Below are 13656 nucleotides of genomic sequence, written 5' to 3' on the forward strand. Positions count from 1 at the left end.
TGGGGACCCCAAGCGGGCCACGTGGCTTCCCTCCCCACAGAAAAACGAACGCGGCATTTTTCAACCGGGGAAAGCGGGGATGGAGGATGGCCTCGTGCACCGTGGCCAATGCTGCCTGAGACTTGCCTCCCGGCCCCACGGGGCCAGCGCGGGCGGGGTGGCCGGGGCGTCCCGGAGGCTGAGCGGGCGGGCGAGAACCCTGCTGCTCCATTCAGAACGCTTTCCCAGGGACACGGGGACCGGGGAGAAGAAGGGGGGGAGAACACATTTCTCGGCTGGGCTCATTCTGCATTACCTTTTGAGATTGAATCACTGAATTCACCATTGTCGCTACAATAAAATACTTTGTAGCCTTTTTGTCCCCTGTTTGAATCAGCCTAATTAATTCCGTTTCTATAGTGCCACAGAAATCGGCGCTGCAGACTTCTTCGGGGGATACTTGGGGAAAATGCAGATGAACCCAGCGGACAAAATTTCTTAACTCGACTTTTGAGATTTTCAAATTGGCGCCTTTCATGACCGATACATAGTTATAATACAACCTTTTCTGAGCAACTGTTAGCTTTCCACCCATGTTTTGATACTAAGTTGCTTTTGAACCCAAACCCAGATGAAAAGCACTACCCCCCCCCCCCCCCCCCCCCCCCCCCCCCCCCCCCCCCCCCTCCCGTGGACCCCCTTTGCTCCAAATCACAGGAGGTTTAACCCTTTAGCTGCGCAGATATTTTTGGAGGATTTTTTCCTCCCCAATAGATCCCCCTCCCTCGGGGGAACCCTAAAACCAGTAAATATCTCCCGTTGCGGGTATACTTACGTGTCCTGTGACGTGGGGGACGCGTGGGTCAGGTTTTTCTGCCTCAAGAAGGACTCCGGTCGGGGCCCGAAGCTCCCCTTCTTTCTCCTGAAACTTGCCTTGTTTAAAAGCCAATTTCACAGTGGTGCGTGACGCCCAGAGACTGTTCTTCGGGCTAAATCAGCCCCAGTCCGTTCGCAGGGTCCGCCTCATCTCCGGGGGGGCCCTGCTTGGGCGCCGGACGCTCCGTCATGGTGGAGCCGTGCCCCACGTGGTCCAAGCTGCTTCTGCTGGTGTGGTTTGCCCCACGTTGGGCGACAAACTCTGTCTGGTTCCGTCCCGCACCAGGCGGGAGATGACCTCTGGCTAGCTCGAGTCAACACAGCCACAGAATGGTCCCGGTTCATTTCGGCTTCTCGGCTTAGCAGCTGGACCCAATAGTGTTGTGACAGCAACAGCAGCAGAAGGGAAAAGGCTGGCTCTCAGCTTAGCAGGTTAAAAGATGTTTATTAGCTCCAGAGTTGAGGAGCAGAGCGGCTCCGAGCTCCGAGCTGAGAGCTCCGAGACTGAGACGCTGAGAGAGAGACTTTGAATCCCTGCCTACCCCTTATAAGTGGGGGAGGGGTTCCAGGGGGGTACCACAAGACAACAAATCAGGGAATTCAGGGGGTAACAAGGTGTGCCCACTCCCAAGCCTTGGACCACTAAAATCCAAAGCTAAAGGAATTCCCCGCAGGGGGCCTATCACCTGAAGCCCTCTCCCTGAGATTTCGCAACCTGGGAGGGTTCCTCAAAGTGATAGAGAAGCTGCCCCAGAGAGGGGGTGGGAGGACTGACACAAAACACCTTGTTATACAGACAACACAAAAAGGGTTACAATATTGGGGATACAGTGAAATGAACCATAACAAAGGACTTTCTCAGCTGCAAATGACAATTGATGAGGACTTGTTAAGAACTGAAAAAATCCATCTCCTCTCTGGAGGAATCTATCTCCTCGCTTTCAGAAGTTGTCCGGCAGAACAGGCGAGGACTGGACCTCTTGCTCATGCAGCAAGAAGGCCTGTGTGCCGCCTTGAGAGAAGAATGTTGTTTTTATGCAGACCATACCGGAGTCGTGCGAGACTCCATGGCCGAACTGAGAGAAAGACTGGCCCAGAGAAAGAGAGAGAGAGAGGCCCAGCGAGGATGGTTCGAGTCATAGTTCAATCAGTCCCCATGGCTAGCCACCCTTGTTTCCACCTTAATAGGCCCTCTCACCATGGTACTCTTGGTATTGATTTTTGGGCCTTGCATTTTGAACAAGTTAGTGTCATTTGTTAGAAGCCGTTTAGAGAAAGTCGACATCCTATTTGTTGAACGCCTGCAGTTACCATAAAGTGCACTTATTACTAACATGTTATATTACTTTTGTATCCTATTATACTGACTTTAACAGCTTTTGCATTTTTTATAACATTTATACTTTTATAGGTTTTTTCTTAATCATGAGATGGGGGGGAGATGTGGGAGATTAGGGACAGGCAGTCGGAAGATATCGCGTTGTACGGGCGGACAGAACCCCTCCCTCAACACTTAGTTGGTTAGTGTCCTTGATAAGGTAAGCAACACGTAGTTTGTAACGTAAGCAGACGGATGTGATGTAGCAAACAGAAGTTTTATAACTCCATGTAATCAGTTAATAAAGCACCATATTGGTGCTTTATTTGCCCTGCACCATATTGGTGTCTGTGAGCTGATGGACCGAGCAGCCTGGCTGTGGCTGCCGTGTTGTTCCTGGAACCAGGTCGCTATGCCTCAGCGGAGGCAGCAGACTTTTCTTTTTCTCTAAAGGATAGCTCTATCCTCAGTCTATAAATAATTTTTGTCCCTATTTTGTCTTTCCTCGTGTTATTTTTTCACACATATGCACTTTCTGATTGGGGAAATAACAAAATTCTGTTCATTGGAGCAGGAGATAAGGGTCAATACTTCTCAGAGGACCAAAGTCTACCCTTTCCTAGCCCAAAACAAGTAATCTTAGAGTAAGTACTAAAATATCCAGATAAAATCCAGAACTTTTTGGTCTGTAGATTTTATACTAGTTCAGCTGTGTTTTCCCTAAAGTTAATACTGGTAAGTCTTAATAGCCCAGCTTATCTCCAGTTTTAGTGATCAAAACTGGAGACATTCAGTTTTATGTTAAAAAATCTCCTGAAGCCCAGTCAATGGCCAGTTGAAGATGAGCCAGCGGTGCCCTGGCAGCCAGGAGGGCCAAGTGTGTCCTGGGGGCAGCAGAGACAGCCTGGGCAGCTGGGCAAGGGAGGGGATTGTCCCCTCTGCTCTGCACTGGGGCGGCCTCACCTCCAGGGCTGGGGACAGCTTTGGTCAAAGAATATAAGAAGGACAAAAATCTGTTAGAAAGTATCCAAAGGAGGGCATGAAGATGGTCTTGAGGTGAAGCCTTACAAGGAGCATCCAATATGTTCAGCCTGGGGAACTGAGATTGAGGGGAGACCTCATTGCTATGGACAGTTCCCTTGAGAGGGAAAGAGAAGGGTCTCTCTTCTCTGTCATGACCAGCAACAGAATCATTCAGGGAAGCAGCATGAAGCTGTGTCAGGGTAGGTGTGTGTTGTCTGTTAGGAAAATGTTCTTCTCCCAGAGAGTGGCTGGGCACTGGAACAGGCTCCTCAGGGAAGTGGTCCCAGCAGCAGCCTTACAAAGTTCAAGGAGCATTTGAACAATACTCTCAGGAACATGGTGTAATTTCTGTGTAATGCCAGGAGCTGGACTCAATGATCCTTGTGGGTCCCTTTCAACTCAGGATATTCTATGATTAAACCTCCCTTTCAATTTCTGACTTTTTGCTCAGTGATGGAGATACTGAAGGAAGGAGGGGGTGCCTGTGCAGGGGAGCCTTGCTGGAGGAATAGCTGGACATTATCTGGTTCCTCTGACCTTTCTGATATGGCTGAAAACCACACACACAGGGAGTGACAGCTATCACACTATAAAACCCATAGAATTACAGTCAGAAAAATTACCCACCCTAGAATTTAAGGAGCACAGTAGTGTGTTTTACTCCAAATAAACAGATTTGTATTCTGGCAAGGGCTTTGCAAAAATGAATGCAGCTGACAGTTGGGTAGCATTTACCTTCTACATCGGGATTCCAGGCACATCCTTGAGAGTGACAGGGCTTTTCACAGTGGCTGGGTGGTAGACGCAGCTGAAATCTGCATAACACACTAGGAAAAACAATGAATTTGATTTAAAGATCATGTTGTTTTTTAAAAACAAAGGTATCTTAAAAGTATTTTAAGACTCGTGCTTCCATTAGCATTCCCATTTAATTCAGTAAGAAAATTTCTGAAAATTATGGACACTAATTAGATTTGTACAGTATTTTATTAATTAAAGAGACTATCAATTTAAGAAGTACTCTGAAGCTGCTGAGAAATTTAATACGTCAGAAGAGCTCTCTAGGAACGTCTCTCATGTCTCTTGCATGAAATGCAACTGTTTTGTTGACTCTGTACATATTTATTTATAGCGTGTTGCATTTTAAATGTAAACCAGTGTGATAGGGCTTTGTCTGGTTTTTAGTTCTTGTTTGCTTTGAGCTCACAGAACATACACTGGCTTGCTATTAGAAATCAGATGTTCATTTAGAGAAAGCAGTTTTTAGGTGAGCTAAAGACTTAGAAATATGTGAGGGACAAAACCTTCTACAGCTTTGGTCCCATTCACTATTTGGTTAAAGTGTTCAATAATTTCATCACTAATGAAGCCATTTGTGCATCATGTCTGAAGGATATGATCTGATTTACCAATAGATATCTTTTTGCTTTGCTTCCCCATATATTAAGGAGACCTTGAGTGTCATTCCTGGGGAAAAAAAAAAAAAAAGGAAGTTTGTCATCGTGCTGTCCTGGGCTCAGGCAATTACCAAAACTGTGCCATGAAACAACTCAGGTAGAATGTTTTAGACTGATCAGCCTTAGGAGAAATATTAAGATAGAACTTTAGTATTGTAAATTTAGTGAAATTTCTAACTGTTTTACACAAAACCCCAAATTGCTTTAAAATAAACATTGTGATATCTCCACTGATCTTCTGTTTAGAAGACAGTCGAAATCCAATGAAACAGCAGAATAAAATCACTGCAATACAGTGGCATGGTATGCATCCAGAAAATGGTGGTCTGGACAATGCAAGGTAAAAGGATTAATGAAGTGGAATCAGTGGTCTGGAGATTTATCAGATGGATTCTGCCTTAATATTTCTCAAAGGTTTTTTAACCTCTTGTCAGATATTTTTCACTCCCATCTCTGAAATCAATACTGGTGCTCTTGGTTCCTCTACCAATTATCCCAGGGCCCTGAAGTCTCTTCTGATTGCCCTCAGACTTCTCTTTGTTATTTTGTGGCTGCCAATTTAAACAGCCGATAACAGACAGTCATCAGAAGGCCTTACTAGACTGGAGGGTTTTTCAGTAATATCCCTTACCCCAGCTCCTGGGGCACAGAAGATTTTCTTGTGATTTGGGTCTGGCCTCCATTCCCCTTAGAAGGGAGATTCGTATTACAACTACCCTTCTTCTCCTTTTAACAAAGGAGGCCTGTGTGCAGGGTACAGGTAGTGTTGTTTCTTGATGAAGGGTACAGATAATGTTGTTTCTTGATGCAGGGTGTTGTTTTGAGACACCCTGCTGTCTCAGGGTTACAGCAGAATTCTCTGCAGATGCTGCAAGGAGACTGAGACTGAGTACTGCTCACATGGGAAATGTGGAGTAAGGGGAACTCCTGTTTTTTTAATGCTACTTCTGAGAGTTCTAAGGGACCTTGCTTTATTGAAGGGAGCTACCACAACCTCAACTCCTGCTGTTCCTGCATAGCCTGAGGTCAGCGGTAATAATGATGCTGGAACGATGCAGTGACATCAGTGGGAACACTCAGAGGAAACACAGGCTGAACCACAGGGCAAAGCCCCTCCAATAGTCCATCGTAATGGCCTGTCACAGTACTGAATTGTCTTGAATCTGCATCTGCTCCTCAAAACAATGACTCTGAACTTATTTCTATTGTATATAAATATGGAGTAACTCCATGCCTTTCAGTGGAGTTACTCCTCACTTACCCTTCGTCCATAGAAAACAGAGTTTGACCCAGATAAATGGGTGAAAAAGCCATGAGCTTGGCAATAGGTTGTCAAACTCCATAATTCCATTTGGGATGTGGCCTTATTATTTATAAAGTGCTATGATTGATTAGCTCTAATTTGCTTCCTTAAGTCTCTTGCTTCCTGCATACTTGAGTCTCTTCTGTGGGACAGAATTTGGGTGGGAAAAAGTGAGAATAAAGGATGTTTTATTCTGTGTGGAAGTTCCACCTGTTTTGGATGTTCTGTGCTTTATTTTTAATTGCATAAGGGCAAGCCCACCAAGGAAGTGACATTTGTAGTTAGCCCACCCCAGCACGTTAAATTTTTTAAAATACAAAATAAAAACCATAAAACATTAAGAAGGAGGACCTATAAATAGGTTATTCCATTTAATCTATGTGAAAAAAAATCATCTTTTCCTAGGCAATCTACACTTTCCACTGTCCTCAAACAAGCAGGAAATCATGTCTCTAGCTTTGCCATATTATTATCATCAGGTTGAAAAAATCTTCACAATCCTCAACAATATACCAGTGAAAAATATATTATCCTCACTTGCATCACACTGTTTTTATGGCAGGTGGTGACTGATGTCAGAATTGAGACACTTTGCTTTTTGAGCGACATAACTCAGACTTCATATATTTCTTACAAAGATTTTAATAAGTCCCATACTGTCTAGGGTGTGAGTACAGTGAACTTTTCAGGAGATTATGAAAAAACACATCTGAAAACTGGTTCACAGCTAGGAATTGTGTACCCAGGAGATGTTGAAAAAACCAACCTGCTGCTGGATCTGAAGGAGCCAAGTCATAAGCCAGGCCCTTCCTATTCCCCAAAGCCTTGTTTTCCCTTCCCTGGATACCATCAGAACCACCCGAACCATCCAAGATGAGAGAAAGCATCCCAAGCTGTTTGAATTACGGAAAATTCCTGTTGAATTTTCTTGTGCACACCCTCATGCAGCCATAGGTCAATTTCTCTAGTACCTATCATTCCAGCCCATGAATAGGAGCTGGAAACCAAACCAAGGCTGCTTGCTTAGGCTACATTTGCAGAGATTCTTGACAAATGCCCTTCCATTCCTAGGTATGTAGGCAGCCTCAGTGTCATACATGGGATGAAGCACATGAGGTCTGGGGATTGTATGTGTGTAAAGGACTGCAGCAAGAGAGAGAGAGAGGAATTTTTTCCCACCAAGAATGTTCCAAATTTTAAAAATTCTCAAAACACAACTTACCTCATCTCCATTCATTGGGATTTATTGTGCACATATATTTGCACACAGCTCATGTAATTACAGTAAAATTTGGAGCTAACTTGTGTTACTCTATGTCATTAGTTGTTGACTTCCTAACCAACTTTTTCCTTCCATGAAAATTTTGAACTTCAGATCTATACTGCCCACTAAGACAAAGTACATTGTAAAATTGATGAAAAGCTTACAGTCACGTTGTTAATTTGGCAGCATTATCTCTTCTGGATAAAAGCTAGTAAAGCATAGCTCTATGCCTCAGTTTAGAAACACAAGCACAAGCTACAAAGACTGGCACTTTATGCATAAAAACTTTCTACAACAATGGCACATAAACTTGTAAATATGGGACGCTATTTGGGCCTAAGATGTGGGACTGCAATTACATGTAGACACTCTTCCCAGCCTCTTCCCAGGAGAAGGAAAGAGAAGATTTGATGCAATTTTAAATTTTATTTTAGTGTGAAGCATTCTTAGGGTCTTCCTAGCATCTTTAAGGACAGTATAGCCCTTTCCAGAAAAAAAAAAAAAAAAAATTGTGTTTTTGTCATCCTCTGGATAAAAATATGCTTATAATAAGGGCCAAATTCTGTTTTTGTGCAGCAACATCAACCCAGAATAACCCAGCAGAGAGATGTAATTTAATGTTGAAAGCTGGCTTTAGTGGCCTTGTTGCAGATATGAAAACCAGTAAAAGTGTAAAGAATTTGGCCTGCAAGATATGTGTTATGTGAGTGCCTCTGCATCTCTTTGCCTTGTTTCTTGGGAGGGAGAGATGCCTGGGATAACCTAACTAGATTATAGTTATCCCTGTGGGCTTACCACACTGTGACAGACCTCTGAATAAGGCCCTGGAAGCATCACTTGTTCTGTATCCCTACCCACCACCATAAATGTCAGGAGACTCTCTTGCTTCAGTAGTTGCAGGATGAGTAGTAAGCATGAAAAGGATGGGTGGCAGAGGACACTTTGGATCCCTTTGGACAACAGAACATACAATTGCTTCTGCAAATGTAACCCCAGAATGCAAAATGTATCCTCTTCCCAAGAAACCAAAAACCAAAAAATTGCTGTTTTGCCTGTTAAAGCTGTTTTGGCAGCTAAGAAAAACTTGCTGCCTTATCTATATTATGTTTTTCTTATAAGAGGTAGCTGTCTTGAGTTGCAGTGCAAGATGTAACCAAAAATACGTATTCCATTACTGTCTGTTGAAACTGGTTGAGGAAGTGTTTTTTCAGGCACCAAAATCCGTCTTGGTTTCAAAAAGACAGGTGTCTGCCAGGGAAAATCCAGACCCTCCCTTGGAATGGAGAATGTAAACCCCCTCCCTCCAAATTATTCTAATTTTGAAATTTAAGGGGCTTTTCAGCAAAGACATGGGAATAACAGTTCTTCGCTAGGAAAATTAAAAAAAAAAATGTAGTAGTACAAAAAAGCAAACAAACAGTGGTGGTAAGATGGGTCCAGTCTTCCTCTGGGAATCCACTGGAAAAACAGACTGTCCTGCTGTTCTGGATTTCAGGTTTTATCCAGGTAGGAATGCTTGGCTCTTGCCACTGAGTGGAACATCGTCGCAATGGGGTGATGTAATTTTATCAGTCATGCAGTGAGCCTTAACGGCCCATTAACAGCAGATATCCCCCTGGAGGGAAGATGGATTGTGGAAGAGATAAAAAACACTGCCCCCCCCGGTTTTAACAGCTGGGCCATTAACAGAAGACACCTGCCCCATTCCCCCTCAGAATGGATCATAGAAGAGAAAAAACACTTCCCCAACTAGTTCCAACAGAGAGTAATGGAATACATACTTTTTGGTTACATCTTGCATTGCAACCCAAGACAGTAGCTCACTACTTTATGAATTATTTAGTAAAAACTTTTAGTCAAAGATGCTTGATCTGTGGTCAGAGCAACTGTTTGTGTATGACAGTACTGATGTGACAATAAAATTTGTGGGTTAGAGGTGAAATCACCAGCTCATTCCAGGACATTAAAGGTTTGCACTGCTGAATGCAATTAGAAAATGTAGGTGAAAGCATGTCAAAGGAAGCACTGTATTTTTTCCTTTGTAGTAAGGAGTTAACAAGTGTAAGAAACCATCTGCACATTTGTTTTCCTGTTTTCAGTCCATCAGAGACAGCCTCCTTATCGTACAGCCCTTCAGAGAACATAGGCAGCTGCTCAGCTGCATGAGCCTTCACTTAAGGAAGAACCATTTCATAGTTTCCCCTCTGGCCTCCAGTCTTTCTCTTTTTCCAAGGGCAACCTTCCCAGCCAGGCCATCATTACGGCAAGAGGGGGCTCCCATACTGATAGGTGCTGTGCTCCACTGCGGTACACTGCACACACTCCTGCAATGTCTGAAGAGATGGCAGCTCTGTGCTAATTAAGGAACTGTGCCAATTAGCTGCATCTGGTCTCTGAGTCAAAGCAGATTATAGAATGTGTTTCAGAGCCTAGTTAGTTCCCAGTGTGCATCATTTGGTGTAAGAACTGACTTTCTGTTTGATGCCTTCTGTTTCATCTTGACTGGCCTCAGATGCACAAGTGGACAGAGGAACAGACAGTGAAGCAGCTTCTTTCTCCATTGCTGCTGATTTATACATGGCTTCTTTGAGACATTTGTGTTTCCACTTCCCTCACATGGGTTCCAACCTGTTCCAGGCACACAGCATCATTGAAAGACAGACTATGGTTTGGGGTTTTTTTATATCGCTGCCACAACCAAGCAAGCAGCTTGCTTCTTATTTAAAATATGCAGAAGGCTGTTGTCTAAGCTGCATGAGTAGCAGAGTTCCTTGGCACTTAGCATCTCCAAAATAAATTTGATTAAGTTTGTTTTATTTCCTGCAGGTGCTCAGCAGAATTTTTGCCAAGTAGTAGCTAAATTGTAAAGAAATACCTTTTGGGGAACAGAATAATGAAATAACATTGTTGCTAGTAGTATCTCTTTAGGCTGTTATTCTAGTGATTCTAGCTAGATAATACTCTGTGATGAAATGGTGCTAATGATGTTGAGACTTCCTGCAGTGGTGGATAAGACAATTTCAGATCTCAGTTTCAGCGGAAGGAGAGAATGGATTTAGAAAGCTAATAGTATGTGAATGTACATGCAGGTAACATTGTGAACTGATTTGTTGCCCATCTCTAAATGTTTTCTACAAAGAAAAACTCATTCTGAAATTCCTGGCATGTGATATGGTTTAGGCTAATCCTTAGGCAGTCAGGCTTTTAAAGTCCATATGGAAGTGATGTGAGCATTGGGATTCACGACGATCTTTCTTTGGTAAGGATGCATCAGAGAAACAATTTTCTTTCCTAGAAAATGTATCAGATCTCCTTATGTTCAAGCCAATGCGGAAGTCTGGTCATTTAGAGCTCAGAAACATATTTAGAAGTTACAGCTGATACCTTGATTGAACTCTTACAAATTGAACCTTGATCCACCATTCTAAATACAGGCTTCCCTCCCATAGAACTTGATAACTTCTTGATTGATTCTTCAGACAGATTTTCTGTCTGGGGTTAGACCAAGCAGCTGAGACCACAGCCACCTTTTTCACTGTACCCATCCAGGCAGTTTGCACTGAGTCTGTCTCTCACAAGGGGATTTATTCCCAGTCAAGCAGTACTGCAGAGGGCTTCCAGTGACAAAATCCCTTCAGGCAGGCTGGAAACTCAGTGGCTGAGGGCCCTGCTAAGTGCTGTAGTGGCTAAACCACAGAGAAGGTGTCCAGGCACCAGCTTTTCAGCAGTACCCGGGGTGAGAGGCAGGTGTTTTACCATCAGAGTTGGAAGGATTCATGCTGGCAGGGTGGGGCTAAGGTTAGAAGAGGAAACAGTTTGGGAAACTCTGTCAGGATCCCTACTTTAGCTTGAATGAAAGGCAGCAGACTGCCAGCTGTGAGAATCAGTGGTTCTTCTCAGGCTTAGACATTCAGGAATATAAAATTGTCTTTTAACTGCATCAAATTCCTTTCTCTGGTGCCTTAAGGGAGTGAATGTGACATTTCACTCAAAAGACCTGTGATCCTCCAAAGATAATTTCAGTTCAGTGCAGGCGTCTATTTTAACAATTTTAGAGGTAGGGCATGAGGCTTAACCTGGTCTGTTTCTGAAGAGGGAGGATCTTACATAGGCTGTTAGGGGCTTCAGGAATATTTAGAGATGTGAATAGTTACATCGATTTCATTTACGCTGTTAAGTCATGCATCCAGTATTTATCTGACAGACTAGCAGTGCATGGACTGCATCAGAAAATATCTTTCTAGCCCTGGGATGATTTTGTCAAGCTACAGGTGAATCAGTGTGGCAAGGCTATTGCAGCTATAGCTGTCGCTGCTTTGCTCTGGCACTGGAGAGTACCACCTCCAGTGCTGTCAGTCAGGAACCTTTAAATACACAAAGTGGTCTTAGGAAAAAAAGACTTTTAAAAAGGCAATTCCACACAAAATCAATTTCTCTGCTGTGAATTGAATAATTCTTTTTTAGTATAGTAAACCATTAAAAAATTAAGCTTCTTTCTTTTACATCAAAGTAAGTCAATTGCACTTTATCTGGAGAACATGGATGCCTAAAGCTGCAGCTTCTTTTTCACCAGCTCTCAGCAAGTGGCTATTTAGTCTTAATTGCAACTCACCGTTTAGTCCAATTAAGAATGGTGTTAGCAGGCCAAAAACTATTTGTTAATCAGTAAAAGGTATGACAGACAGTTCTTGTTTTGTCTGAGGTTTTGATTCACATTTTTGTGTGAAAATCTAACCAGCTGTTACCAACTCTCCAATCAATACAAGAGTATTACCAAGCTATCAGTTATAAACAAAATAAATGTACTTATATAATTGAGAAGTACAAAACTTTATAAAATGCTTATTTATATTTGGAAAGGCACATGTTGCTGAACTGGTAGAACCAAGTGATGGTATTGACATTTGACTTGAGAAATGCTTCCAAGCTTCCTTGAGCTGGAGGTAACTTCTAGGAAGACACTTTATGGTCTGCCACTTCGGGGTGCTTGTCCAGAAAAAACAGATATCCTTTTTCTGCTGGATGAATATTTTTTCCAGGACAGGAATATGAGGTGAATTGTGGTATTCCTATGGAAACTTTGCCCTATACTTGAAGGGAGTAGTTCAGAAGTCACACTTTCCAATCCAGCTATTTCCTGTCATATCTGACAATTGCAGTAACAGCTTCAGTAAAGTACATTCATGTAGCATTTTTTTCCTCAGAAAAACATTACACTCTGCATGGCTGTTTTGTGGTCATAATTTCAATCAATGCATGCTTTGGTTGTGCCTCTTTTCATTAATGGAATGCTTGGTGCTGTTTTTCAGTCTAAGGTGTTTTAAGTTTAAGGTGTTTAAGTTTCAGGTGTTTTATGCCTTTTGGTCTGAAGTCACCATGTTTGCAATACCAGAAAAGGGAGAATATAAAGTGGGCATTTAGAAAAGTACAGAGACCTGAATGCATTTTATTTCAGGATGTGGAGGAATGTACATGTGACATAGAAGCCTGCAGTGAGATCACTTTTGTGGGCCTGCACAAGTGTTAATCATGTCTTTTTCCACTGTAAACAATCCACTCTCCCTTGATGGGAAGTGGCAGGGCTAAACAAGAAGAGGTTCTGCCAGTAAGACAGAAATAAGACAGAATCATTTGTACAGGGACAACAATGCAGAAATGCATCTCATCATACGGTTGAAAGGCAACCTCACCCACTTAATTTTATGAAATTTGACAGCTTTCAGTAATTCTGAGTCTCAGGCAAAACTCTTGTTTTCTTGGTACATTGCTAATGAAGACGGACTCTTTATTCCTACAAAAAAGGGTGTTTAACTTCATTCTCTCTATATTCTTGAAAGAGAACAAGATGGGGACCTTTTACCATGAACATATACTCTCTCAACCAAGAGTTTTGTAGTTTCATACATGTGCCTCTGTTATTTTGTCTGCTTTTTTTCTCTCTAAGGACATCACTTGTGAGAAGGTGTGTGGGGATCCAGCTGCTTGTGAGGGAAGTTGATCTGATGGATGGACTTGTGCTCTTCATTGATTGATGCATTCAGCTTATTTTTCATAGGACTTTTATTATCTGTCTAACAGATAGATCTGAAATTCAGTGTTTCAGAAAACAATACACTGTGTTCTTGTTCTGCAGTACATATGTCACTAGCGGACCCATAATTTAATGACGTTATGCAGGTCATTATTTTTGTCATTAAATATCAAATCATTTTTGGACAGTCTCTCAGTAGAGAGCTTGACTCTTGTCCATCTAAGGTGAAACCCATGGGTCCTTCCTGCATCTGAAGTTAAATTTATTACATTTCCACTCTCTTTGGTGCAAGAATTCTTTGCACTGATGCCTTGCCCCAGGGTGTTACAATGTCAACTCCATCTGCTCTGGGTTTTTCCACCCCTACTGGTGTGTAAATATTTACAAATTAATTAGATATAGGAT

Source organism: Hirundo rustica, chromosome Z, assembly GCF_015227805.2.
Source record: "Hirundo rustica isolate bHirRus1 chromosome Z, bHirRus1.pri.v3, whole genome shotgun sequence".
Lineage (NCBI taxonomy): Eukaryota > Metazoa > Chordata > Aves > Passeriformes > Hirundinidae > Hirundo > Hirundo rustica.